A 10,929-nucleotide genomic window follows, 5' to 3' on the forward strand; every position below is an offset into this window, starting at 1 on the left:
GGGAGGGTTATGGACCTGAGGACCGATCTTGGGTACTGGCCTTGTACCTTGCTGACCCCTCCATGTTGGAAGATTTTTACCGGGCGAACCCTGACATGTAAGTACAGTATTTAAACATGTAAGTAAAGTATTTATTTTTGGTGCACTTAGTAAAAGGTGTGATCATCTGTCAAGTTACCAGACGCTACATAGTCATGTGGTCCACATCAATCACTATGAGCCAACACACCGAGTGAAGACCTTGGGCTGGAAGCATAACTGCCAAGACTATAAAAGGATGATTTTGAAGGTTAGATAAAAATGGTTTACAAATGAAGGAAGGTGTAAAGTACTTTTCTGTGTACTAAAGTGTCCAAAAGTAGAATTCAAGTTCCATGCGGTGTATAAAAGTACCTTATTGTGCTGGTGGGACAAAGCTTTGGAGGTCTACACACCTCTAGGACTAACGACTAAACGTGCATCATGGACATGTTGCATTTAGGAAGACTCCTGAGTTACAAAGAGACGTGTGATGTGCTGCAGAAGAAAGTAGACCTGAAGAAGATCTCCAAGAGCAGTAGGATTAGAAGGTCAAGTGCAGACTTTGTGTTGCATACAAGTATCCACCTGGGAGAAGAGCTCCATGCTCAGTGGCTGCTGTTGGAGCTCCAGTCGTACGGCAGGAAGCTGACCTTGGTCTTGCCGGCAGAGATGACCCCCTGCAAGCTGCTCTTCTTGGGGGAGTCGCTCATGTGGGCCAACACCCACTTCAGCAGCTGGAGATGATCTCGCTTGTGTCAATTTTGCAGGACCCGACAATTTATTGCTAATGTCATAATAATAATGCAAGTATTACTTTGAAATGCAATAAACCTATACTTCTTGTATTTGGAATTAAATATCCAAGTAAAACAACAAATATAGCAAAGTGTTTAAAATAGGTTGTGCCTCTGTTAGGGAGGGGGTGGGCACACTCAAATATACACAAGCAAAACAATAAATCAATACAGTTATTGTCACCAAAAATATAACCACTATCATTATTATTGTGGTATTTTTTTTTACCAAAAGTACTTCTACACAAAAAATGAAATATTTGAACCAAGTTGTATTTTTCTTCTTTAAATAAATAGACACACAATATGCTTTCTTGGCAGAGGAGTTCTGGCTTCATAGGAGACATATTATTTGTATTTGTGTGTTTAAATATGTTTATCTGCTTTCATTTGGAAACATTTGACTTCCCCCCCCCCCACACTTTTGATTAAATGATTGATTGAAACTTTTATTAGTAGGTTGCACAGTGAAGTACATATTCCGTACAATTGACCACTAAATGGTAACACCCAAATAAGTTTTTCAACTTGTTTAAGTCGGGGTCCATAAACTTCCTGTTTAAGTGACTTAACTCAAGTTCACTTCCTGTTGAAGACACGTCCGTCTGTTTCAACTTGACACTGTGGAGTTTACATCATCACTTTGTGGAAAGACAGCATATTCTTAATGTTTAATGTGAATACTGTATCTTAGTTGTTTATGTTTAATGTGAATACTGTATCTTAGTTGTTTATGTTTAATGTGAATACTGTATCTTAGTTGTTTATGTTTAATGTGAATACTGTATCTTAGTTGTTTATGTTTAATGTGAATACTGTATCTTAGTTGTTTATGTTTAATGTGAATACTGTATCTTAGTTGTTTATGTTTAATATGAATAGTGTATCTTAGTTGTTTATGTTTAATATGAATACTGTATCTTAGTTGTTTATGTTTAATTTGAATACTGTATCTTAGTTGTTTATGTTCAATGTGAATACTGTATCTTAATTGTTTATGTTTAATGTGAATACTGTATCTTAGTTGTTTATGTTTAATGTGAATACTGTATCTTAGTTGTTTATGTTTAATATGAATAGTGTATCTTAGTTGTTTATGTTTAATGTGAATACTGTATCTTAGTTGTTTATGTTTAATATGAATAGTGTATCTTAGTTGTTTATGTTTAATGTGAATACTGTATCGCAGTTGTTTATGTTTAATGTGAATACTGTATCTTAATAGTTTATGGTCAATGTGAATACTGTATCTTAGTTGTTTATGTTCAATGTGAATTATTTATCTTTTGTTTATTATCAGTATGAATATTGTATCTTAGTTGTTTGTTTAATGTGAATAATGTATCTTAGTTGTTTATGTTTAATATAAATACTGTATCTTAGTTGTTTATGTTTAATATAAATACTGTAGTACTGTATCTTAGTTGTTTATGTTCAATGCGAGGACTGTATCTTAGTTTATGTTCAATGTGAATACTGTATCTTAGTTGTTTGTTTAATGTGAATACTGTATCTTAGTTGTTTATGTTTAATATGCATAGTGTATCTTAGTTGTTTATGTTTAATGTGAATACTGTATCGCAGTTGTTTATGTTTAATATGAATAGTGTATCTTAGTTGTTTATGTTTAATGTGAATACTGTATCGCAGTTGTTTATGTTTAATGTGAATACTGTATCTTAATAGTTTATGGTCAATGTGAATACTGTATCTTAGTTGTTTATGTTCAATGTGAATTATTTATCTTTTGTTTATTGTCAATATGAATATTTTATCTTAGTTGTTTGTTTAATGTGAATACTGTATCTTAGTTGTTTATGTTTAATATAAATACTGTATCTTAGTTGTTTATGTTTAATATAAATACTGTAGTACTGTATCTTAGTTGTTTATGTTCAATGCGAGGACTGTATCTTAGTTTATGTTCAATGTGAATACTGTATCTTAGTTGTTTGTTTAATGTGAATACTGTATCTTAGTTGTTTATGTTGAATGTGAATACTTTGTCTTAGTTTGTTTTATACGAATACTGTATCGTAGTTTATATAATATCAAGAGTGTATCTTAGTTGTTTATGTTCAATATGAATTCTGCATGTTAATTTTTCTTGTTCAATGTGAATACTGTATCTTAGTTGTTTATGTTGAATACAAATACTTTGTCTTAGTTTGTTTAATATGAATACTGTATCGTAGTTGTCCAGACAGTAATGTGTTTATACAAGTTTAGATTGGTGTGTGACGTTTCTTAATGGGAAAATGTATGATTCCATGCTAGCATTTAAGCTAGCTGGCAAGCTAACCCTAGTCGGTCCATAATTTTATCAACGTGTGGTTATCAATCACGGTATTTCGATCAATTTAATTTCATACGAAAATGTTAACGGTTGGGAGTTTTATGGCAATTATCATTATTATTATTAATAATAATAAGGTGCATGTCGTACAAACACTTGCAGTTGCTGAATGCGATGCAATGACTGACAGAGTGACCGCTCTTGTAGGCGTAACATTGCACGCACATGGTGATTATCAAAGTTACCCACATCATTTTCATTTCTCCTTTAATGAATCCACTTATAGGATATCGGCCCAGGTCTAATATCTCAACTCAAGGTCCTCACCTTCTCGTCGGTGACTCCAAAGTCGGCCTTGTACCACTTGAAGATCTGACTCAGGTGGACTTCTTTCTTCCCAGAATCCACCATACAGGCGTCGTCATTCTCCAAGAAAGCTTCGGCTGCCGTGCGGAGCTCGCTGTCGATGTCCTGGCGACGACAACGACGGAAAGCTGTGAGGTTTTTGCAAGTGAGGAAACTAAACTCGTCTTGTTTGCTGAAAGACTTTCTTCTTTTGTTCAAAATAACCTAGAACCGCTTCTCTTCAAGGACCTGACATGGTGTGCATGCAAATGAGCGCCTGATACAAACACCTGAGACAACATCGGAGGTCTTGAGACACAAAACGGTTTACAAACAACAAAAGATTCCTTTGAGGAGAACAATGTCCGAGTTGTGGATTAACACGCGAAGTCCCAGAGAAGGGTCAATTGACATTTTTACCTAGAAAACACACAAGAGGGTCATTTGACCCCTAGTCCCCCCTGTGGACACTCCTTTTGTTATGAAAATGTGGCTGTTAGTGGCACACGGCAGGGGGCCACTTGAGCCTGTGTGGGGGAGGGGACCTTACAGCTCAAGCTTTAGTTCTGAGGTAGGTTGTGTGTGTTTTTGCAAGGATCAACAGAATGAAGGGATCAACACTCTGACATTTATTGTTAAAAAAAATACAAAACAAAACATATTTACAAAGAATGAAAAAGCAACTGTTTTCCCAGTTTTGGTGTGGAGGGTTGTTGCAGAAGCAATTGTTATTTTTGTGTGCCAAAAATAGTTTAAAAAAAAAAATTTACAAAGAAAAAAGCATATTTACAAAGAATGAAAAACCATGTCCATGTAAATGTGACTGACATACATTTGAGCAGTCACTCACAATCCTGGCACTGCCATTGCTCCTTTCGGCATTTCCCACATGTATAATTTTTCTGTCTACCTAGACAAACTGCCCCTAACAGCCTCATTACCATAACAAAATGAGTGATTAGTGTATTCGGGAAAAGCGTCGGGCCAAATGACCCCTCTCTGGGTCTTCTAGGTAGACAGAAAAATGCTGGGACTTCTAGTGTTTAAAGAAGACATCGTGGACGTCATCAGCTAGGACTCTGCATACCTGCCAACATTTGCTTTTCAAAACATGCCAAATCTTCCGGGAAAATGTGTAAAAAAGAAGTGATTTTCATCACAAATGGCCATTAAAGAAATACTAAAATAAACTAGATGAGGCAATTCCTGAAATAATTGTGTGTGAACGCTCCAATGCTGAAGTTGAACTGAAATGCTGACAGAATGTAGTATGAATGTTGGAATGTTGAAGTATTTGAATTTCCAGGAAAACTGGAATTTGGTTTGGAACTTGGGAAAGTGTTAGTGTGAATGATCAGGATGAGTGGAATGTGTTAATGTTGGAATGGTTTGAATTGGTAGAAAAATGTGGGAATGGTAGAAGTGTGAAAAATGGATAATTCATTTGGAAAAGGGAAAATATTTCTAAAAACTGAGACTTGTAGGAAATCCAGGAATTGTTTTTACAATTGTTGAAATGGAGCACACAATTCCTGAACAGGCTGAATATTTTGAAGCTGGAACGGTTTGAATTGGATACAAAATGTGGGAGTTGTGGAACTTTGAGAAATGTCTTATTCTTTTCAATGGGAATTTCATTGAAATTTGGGAATTTTGGGAAAAGACAAATTTTTTTTGAAAATGGAAAAAAATGTGAATGTTCGGAATGGTTGGTGTTGTGATTTTCCAAATCAGTCGAGAAATGTTGAAGTAGTAACATTTTTCATTGAGAAATGGTATTACGGAATTCCTGGAATTTCGGGAAAAAACGGGAATTTTTCCAGTTCAAAAGCAGACTTTGTTTTTTGTCCTGATTAAGAGGTATGATTAGATAGTGGAACGGTTGAAGTGGGTTGGAAAACGTGGTAGTCAACCGAAAAAAAGGTTTAAAAAACGGGAATTCTGGGAATTCTGGGAATTCCTGGAATGTTTTTGAACATGGAAAAAATATAGTTTGAATTTCCATGATGAGTGGAATATGTTGAAGGTGGAATGTTTTGAATTGGTAGAAAAATGTGGCAATGGTAGAAGTTTGAAAAATGGATCATTCATTTGGAAAGGGGAAAATGTCCCTAAAAACTGAGAATTGTAGGAAATCTGGGAATTTTTTTTACAATTGTTGAAAGGGAGCACACAATTCCTAAACAGGCTGAATATTTTGAAGCTGGAACGGTTTGAATTGAATACAAAATGTGGGAGTTGTGGAACTTTGAAAAATGTCTTATTAAGTTAAGTTAAGTTAAAGTACCAATGATTGTCACTATTTTCAATGGGAATTTCATGGAAATTTGGGAATTTATTTTGGAAAATGTAAAAATAAATTTGAATGTTCGAAATGGTTGGTGTTGGAATTTTCCAAATCGGTGGAGAAATGTTGAAGTAGTACCATTTTTAATTGAGAAATGGTAATACGGAATTCCTGGAATTTCGGGAAAACCGGGAATTTTTTCAGTTCAAAAAACAACTTTTGTTTTTTGTCCTGGTTAAGAGGAATGATTAGATAGTGGAACGGTTGAAGTGGGTTGGAAAATGTGGAAGGAGTAGTCGACAGAAAAAAGGGTGAAAAAAGGGTTTGAAATACCAGGAATTCTGGGAATTTTTTAACTTGAAAAAAATAATAGTTTGAATTTCCAGCATGAGTGGAATATGTTGAAGGTGGAATGGTTTGAATTGGTAGAAAAATGTGGAAATGGTAGAAGTTTGAAAAATGGATAATTCATTTGGAAAGGGGAAAATGTCCCTAAAAACTGAGAATTGTAAGAAATCCGGGAATTTTTTTTTTATAATTGTTGAAATGGAGCACACAATTCATGAACAGGCTGAATATTTTGAAGCTGGAACGGTTTGAATTGGATAAAAAAAATTGGGGGTTGTGGAACTTGAAACATTTCTTATTCTTTTCAATGGGAATTTCATGGAAATTTGGGAATTTAATTTTGAAAATGCAAAAACATTTGACTGTTTGGAATGGTTGGTGTTGGAATTTTCCAAATCGGTCGAGAAATGTTGAAGTAGTACCATTTTTCATTGAGAAATGGTATTACGGAATTCCTGGAATTTCGGGAAAAAAACGGGAATTTTTCAATTTCAAAAACCAACTTAGTTTTTTTCCTAATTAAGAGGAATGATTAGATAGTGGAACGGTTGAAATGGGTTGGAAAATGTGGAAGGAGTAGTCGACAGAAAAAAGGGTTAAAAAAGGGTTTGAAAAAACGGGAATTCTGGGAATTCCTGGAATTTTTTTGAACTTGGAAAAATTATAGTTTGAATTTCCAGGATGAGTGGAATATTTTGAAGGTGGAATGTTTTGAATTGGTAGAAAAATGTGGAAATTGTGGAAGTTTGAAAAATGGATCATTCATTTGGAAAGGGGAAAATGTCCCGAAAAACTGAGAATTGTAGGAAATCCGGGAATTTTTTTTACAATTGTTGAAAGGGAGCACACAATTCCTGAACAGGCTGAATATTTTGAAGCTGGAACGGTTTGAATTGGATAAAAAATTTGGGAGTTGTGGAACTTGAAACATTTCTTATTCTTTTCAATGGGAATGTCATGGAAATTTGGGAATACATTTTTGAAAATGCAAACAAATTTGAATATTCGGAATAGTTGGTGTTGGAATTTTCCAAATTGGTCGAGAAATGTTGAAGTAGTACCATTTTTCATTGAGAAATGGTATTACGGAATTCCTGGAATTTCGGGAAAAAACGGGAATTTTTCCATTACAAAAACCAACTTAGTTTTTTTCCTAATTAGGAGGAATGATTAGATAGTGGAACGGTTGAAATGGGTTGGAAAATGTGGAAAGAGTAGTCGACAGAAAAAAGGGTTAAAAAAGGGTTTGAAAAAAACGGGAATTCTGGGAATTCCTGGAATTTTTTTGAACTTGGAAAAATTATAGTTTGAATTTCCAGGATGAGTGGAATATTTTGAAGGTGGAATGTTTTGAATTGGTAGAAAAATGTGGAAATTGTGGAAGTTTGAAAAATGGATCATTCATTTGGAAAGGGGAAAATGTCCCGAAAAAACTGAGAATTGTAGGAAATCAGGGAATTTTTTTTACAATTGTTGAAAGGGAGCACACAATTCCTGAACAGGCTGAATATTTTGAAGCTGGAACGGTTTGAATTGGATAAAAAATTTGGGAGTTGTGGAACTTTGAAAAATGTCTTATTCTTTTCAATGGGAATGTCATGGAAATTTGGGAATACATTTTTGAAAATGCAAACAAATTTGAATGTTCGGAATGGTTGGTGTTGGAATTTTCCAAATTGGTCGAGAAATGTTGAAGTAGTAACATTTTTCATTGAGAAATTGTATTACGGAATTCCTGGAATTTCGGGGAAAAAACGGGAATTTTTCCAGTTCAAAAACCAACTTACTTTTTTTTCCAGATTAAGAGGAATGATTAGATAGTGGAACAGTTGAAGTGGGTTGGAAAATGTGGAAGAAATAGTCGACAGAAAAAAGGTTGAAAAAAGCGTTTGAAAAAAATGGGAATTCTGGGAATTCCTGGAATGTTTTTGAACTTGAAAAAATTATAGTTTGAATTTCCAGGATGAGTGGAATATGTTTAAGGTTGAATGTTTTGAATTGGTAGACAAATGTGGAAATGGTAGAAGTTTGAAAAATGGATAATTAATTTGGAAAGGGGCAAATGTCCCTAACAACTGAGAATTGTAGGAAATCCGGGAATTTTCTTTACAGTTTTTGAAAGGGAGCACACAATTCCTGAACAGGCTGAATATTTTGAAGCTGGAACGGTTTGAATTGGATACAAAATGTGGGAGTTGTGGAACTTTGAAAAATGTCTTATTCTTTTCAATGGGAATCTCATGGAAATTTGGGAAATTGTTTTTTCAGAAATGCAAAAAAATGTGAATGTTCGGAATGGTCGGTGTTGGAATTTTCCAAATCGGTCGAGAAATGTTGAAGTAGTACCATTTTGGAAATTTGGGAATTTTGGGAAAAGAGGGATTTTTTTTGAAAATGCAAAAAAAAGTGAATGTTCTGAATGGTGGAGAAATGTTGAAGTAGTAACATTTTTCATTGAGAAATGGTTAAGTTAAAGTTAAAGTAGCAATGATAGTCACACACACACTAGGTGTGGCAAAATTACTCTCTGCATTTGACCCATCACCCTTGATCACCCCTCGGGTAGGTGAGGGGAGCAGTGAGCAGCAACGGTGGCCGCGCCCGGGAATATTATGGAATTCCTGGAATTTCGAGAAAACTGAGAATTTTTCCAGTTCAAAAAATAAGAGGAATGCTAAGCTAGTGGAACGGTTAAAGTGGGTTGAAAATTGTGTCGACTGAAAAAAGGGTTTGAAAAAACGGGAATTCTGGGAATTCCTGGAATTTTTTATTATTAAATTATAGTTTGAATGGTTTGAATTGGTAGACAAATGTGGAAATGGTGGAAGTTTGAAAAATGGCCATTTCATTTTGAATGGGAAAAATGTCCCGGAAAACTGGGAATTCTTGGAAATCTGGGAATTTTTGGAACTTGTCAAGGGAAAGCCCGCCATTCCCAAACGTGTAAATGGTAAATAAAAACAGAATACAATGATTTGTATTCTTGTATTGTATTTCGTTTTTTTTTTTGCAAATATTAGCTCATTTGGAATTTGATGCCTGCAACATGTTTCAAAAAAGCTGGCACAAGTGGCAAAAAAGACTTATTTGGAACATCCCACAGGTGAACAGGCTAATTGGGAACAGGTGGGTGCCATGATTGGGTATAAAAGCAGCTTCCATGAAATGCTCAGTCATTCACAAACAAGGACGGGGCGAGGGTCACCACTTTGTCAACAAATGCCTGAGCAAATTGTTTAAGGACAACATTTCTCAACCAGCTATTGCAAGGAATTTAGGGATTTCACCATCTACGCTCCGTAATATCATCAAAAGGTTCAGAGAATCTGGAGAAATCACTGCACGCAACATTGATATTACAGACCTTGGATCCCTCAGGCGGTACTGCATCAAAAAGTGACATCAGTGTGTAAAGGATATCACCACATGGGCTCAGGAACACTTCAGAAAACCACTGTCAGTAACTACAGTTGGTTGCTACATCTATAAGTGCAAGTTAGAACTCTACTATGCAAAGCCAAAGCCATTTATCAACAACACCCGGAAATGTTTCGCTGGGCCCGAGCTCATCTAAGATGGACTGATGCAAAGTGGAAAAGTGTTCTGTGGTCTGACGAGTCCACATTTCAAATTGTTTTTGGAAACTGTAGACGTCGTGTCCTCCGGACCAAAGAGGAAATGAACCATCCGGACTGTTCTAGGCGCAAAGTGTAAAAGGCAGCATGTGTGATGGTATGGGGGTGTATTAGTGCCCAAGACATGGGTAACTTATATGCGATTAGGCTTCCTGTATGTCATATTGTCAAATATGATGTGTTATATTCCAGGGACAAGCGGTAGAAAATGGATGGATGGATGGATATTGCACACCTAAACATCCATCCATCCATTTTCTACCGCTTTCCCACATAAAGTTATAGTTATTAGTTAGTCAACATCTTCCGACAAGAAGTTGAGTGAACAAAGGTGTGACATACCTGAGGGGTGTAGGTCTTAATGGGAGGGCAACCTTTTGCCCCGCAGTTCAGAGCAAAGTGGATTAGTGGCTCAGCGTCTGGCAGTGCCACCTGGTGGACAGAGCAGGAAGTGCAACTCATTTATTACAGTACAACTTCAAGGCAAGAACTTTGGGCCCCATGTAAAAAAAATCTTATCAGGACCCGAAATCTGAGAGCAGAGAGGGGGCAAACCTGACACCGCTCCAAGCACCTTTTGTTGGAACTGTTTATGACCCAGTGCAGCAGCAGTTTATGACCCCCTCCCCTTAGAAGCAGCTGCAGCTATGTAATCAGGGAATGGCCAAATAAATGGGGAAGGCGTGGAACTTTTTCCTCAGAGCGTGGGGTGACATTGTACGAGAGTGCAGGTCCACGCGCTCTCCTTATGAGCTAAATTGAATCCTGTCTCTGTTTGATTCCTTGCTTCTTGTCCTGTTTAATAGATGGTTCTGAGTTTGAACCTGACACTAATGTTAGCATGATAACGTTTTTGCTACCTTCTTAGCTAATTTTGTACATTTACACCTGTAAATCATGATTTTTGATACTTGGCGCCATCTTGGAAGTATGTTAACGTCTCTTGTATTAGCATGCTAATGTTAGCATGCTAATATTTTATGTTAGCTTTTTTGCTAATTTTATATGATTACACCTATAAATCATGATTTTTGATACTTGGCGCCATCTTGGAAGTAAGTTAACGTCTCTTGTATTAGCATGCTAATGTTAGCATGCTAATATTTTATGTTAGCTTTTTGCTAATTTTTTATGTTTACACCTATAAATCATGATTTTTGATACTTGGCGCCATCTTGGAAGTAAGTTAACGTCTCTTGTATT

The 10,929-nt window shown here is 35.9% G+C and overlaps 1 long non-coding RNA gene across 1 annotated transcript; it reads right to left on the reverse strand.

The window, feature by feature from the left end:
• Nucleotides 1–142: 142 nt before the first annotated feature.
• Nucleotides 143–10,161, reverse strand: LOC133665236 (uncharacterized). Its single transcript, XR_009828723.1, has 3 exons — nucleotides 10,069–10,161; nucleotides 3,439–3,582; nucleotides 143–755 (listed from the first exon to the last, which is right to left on the reverse strand). It is a non-coding gene; the product is annotated as an uncharacterized LOC133665236 (long non-coding RNA).
• Between the last annotated feature and the right edge of the window lie 768 nt (nucleotides 10,162–10,929).

Source organism: Entelurus aequoreus, linkage group LG14, assembly GCF_033978785.1.
Source record: "Entelurus aequoreus isolate RoL-2023_Sb linkage group LG14, RoL_Eaeq_v1.1, whole genome shotgun sequence".
Lineage (NCBI taxonomy): Eukaryota > Metazoa > Chordata > Actinopteri > Syngnathiformes > Syngnathidae > Entelurus > Entelurus aequoreus.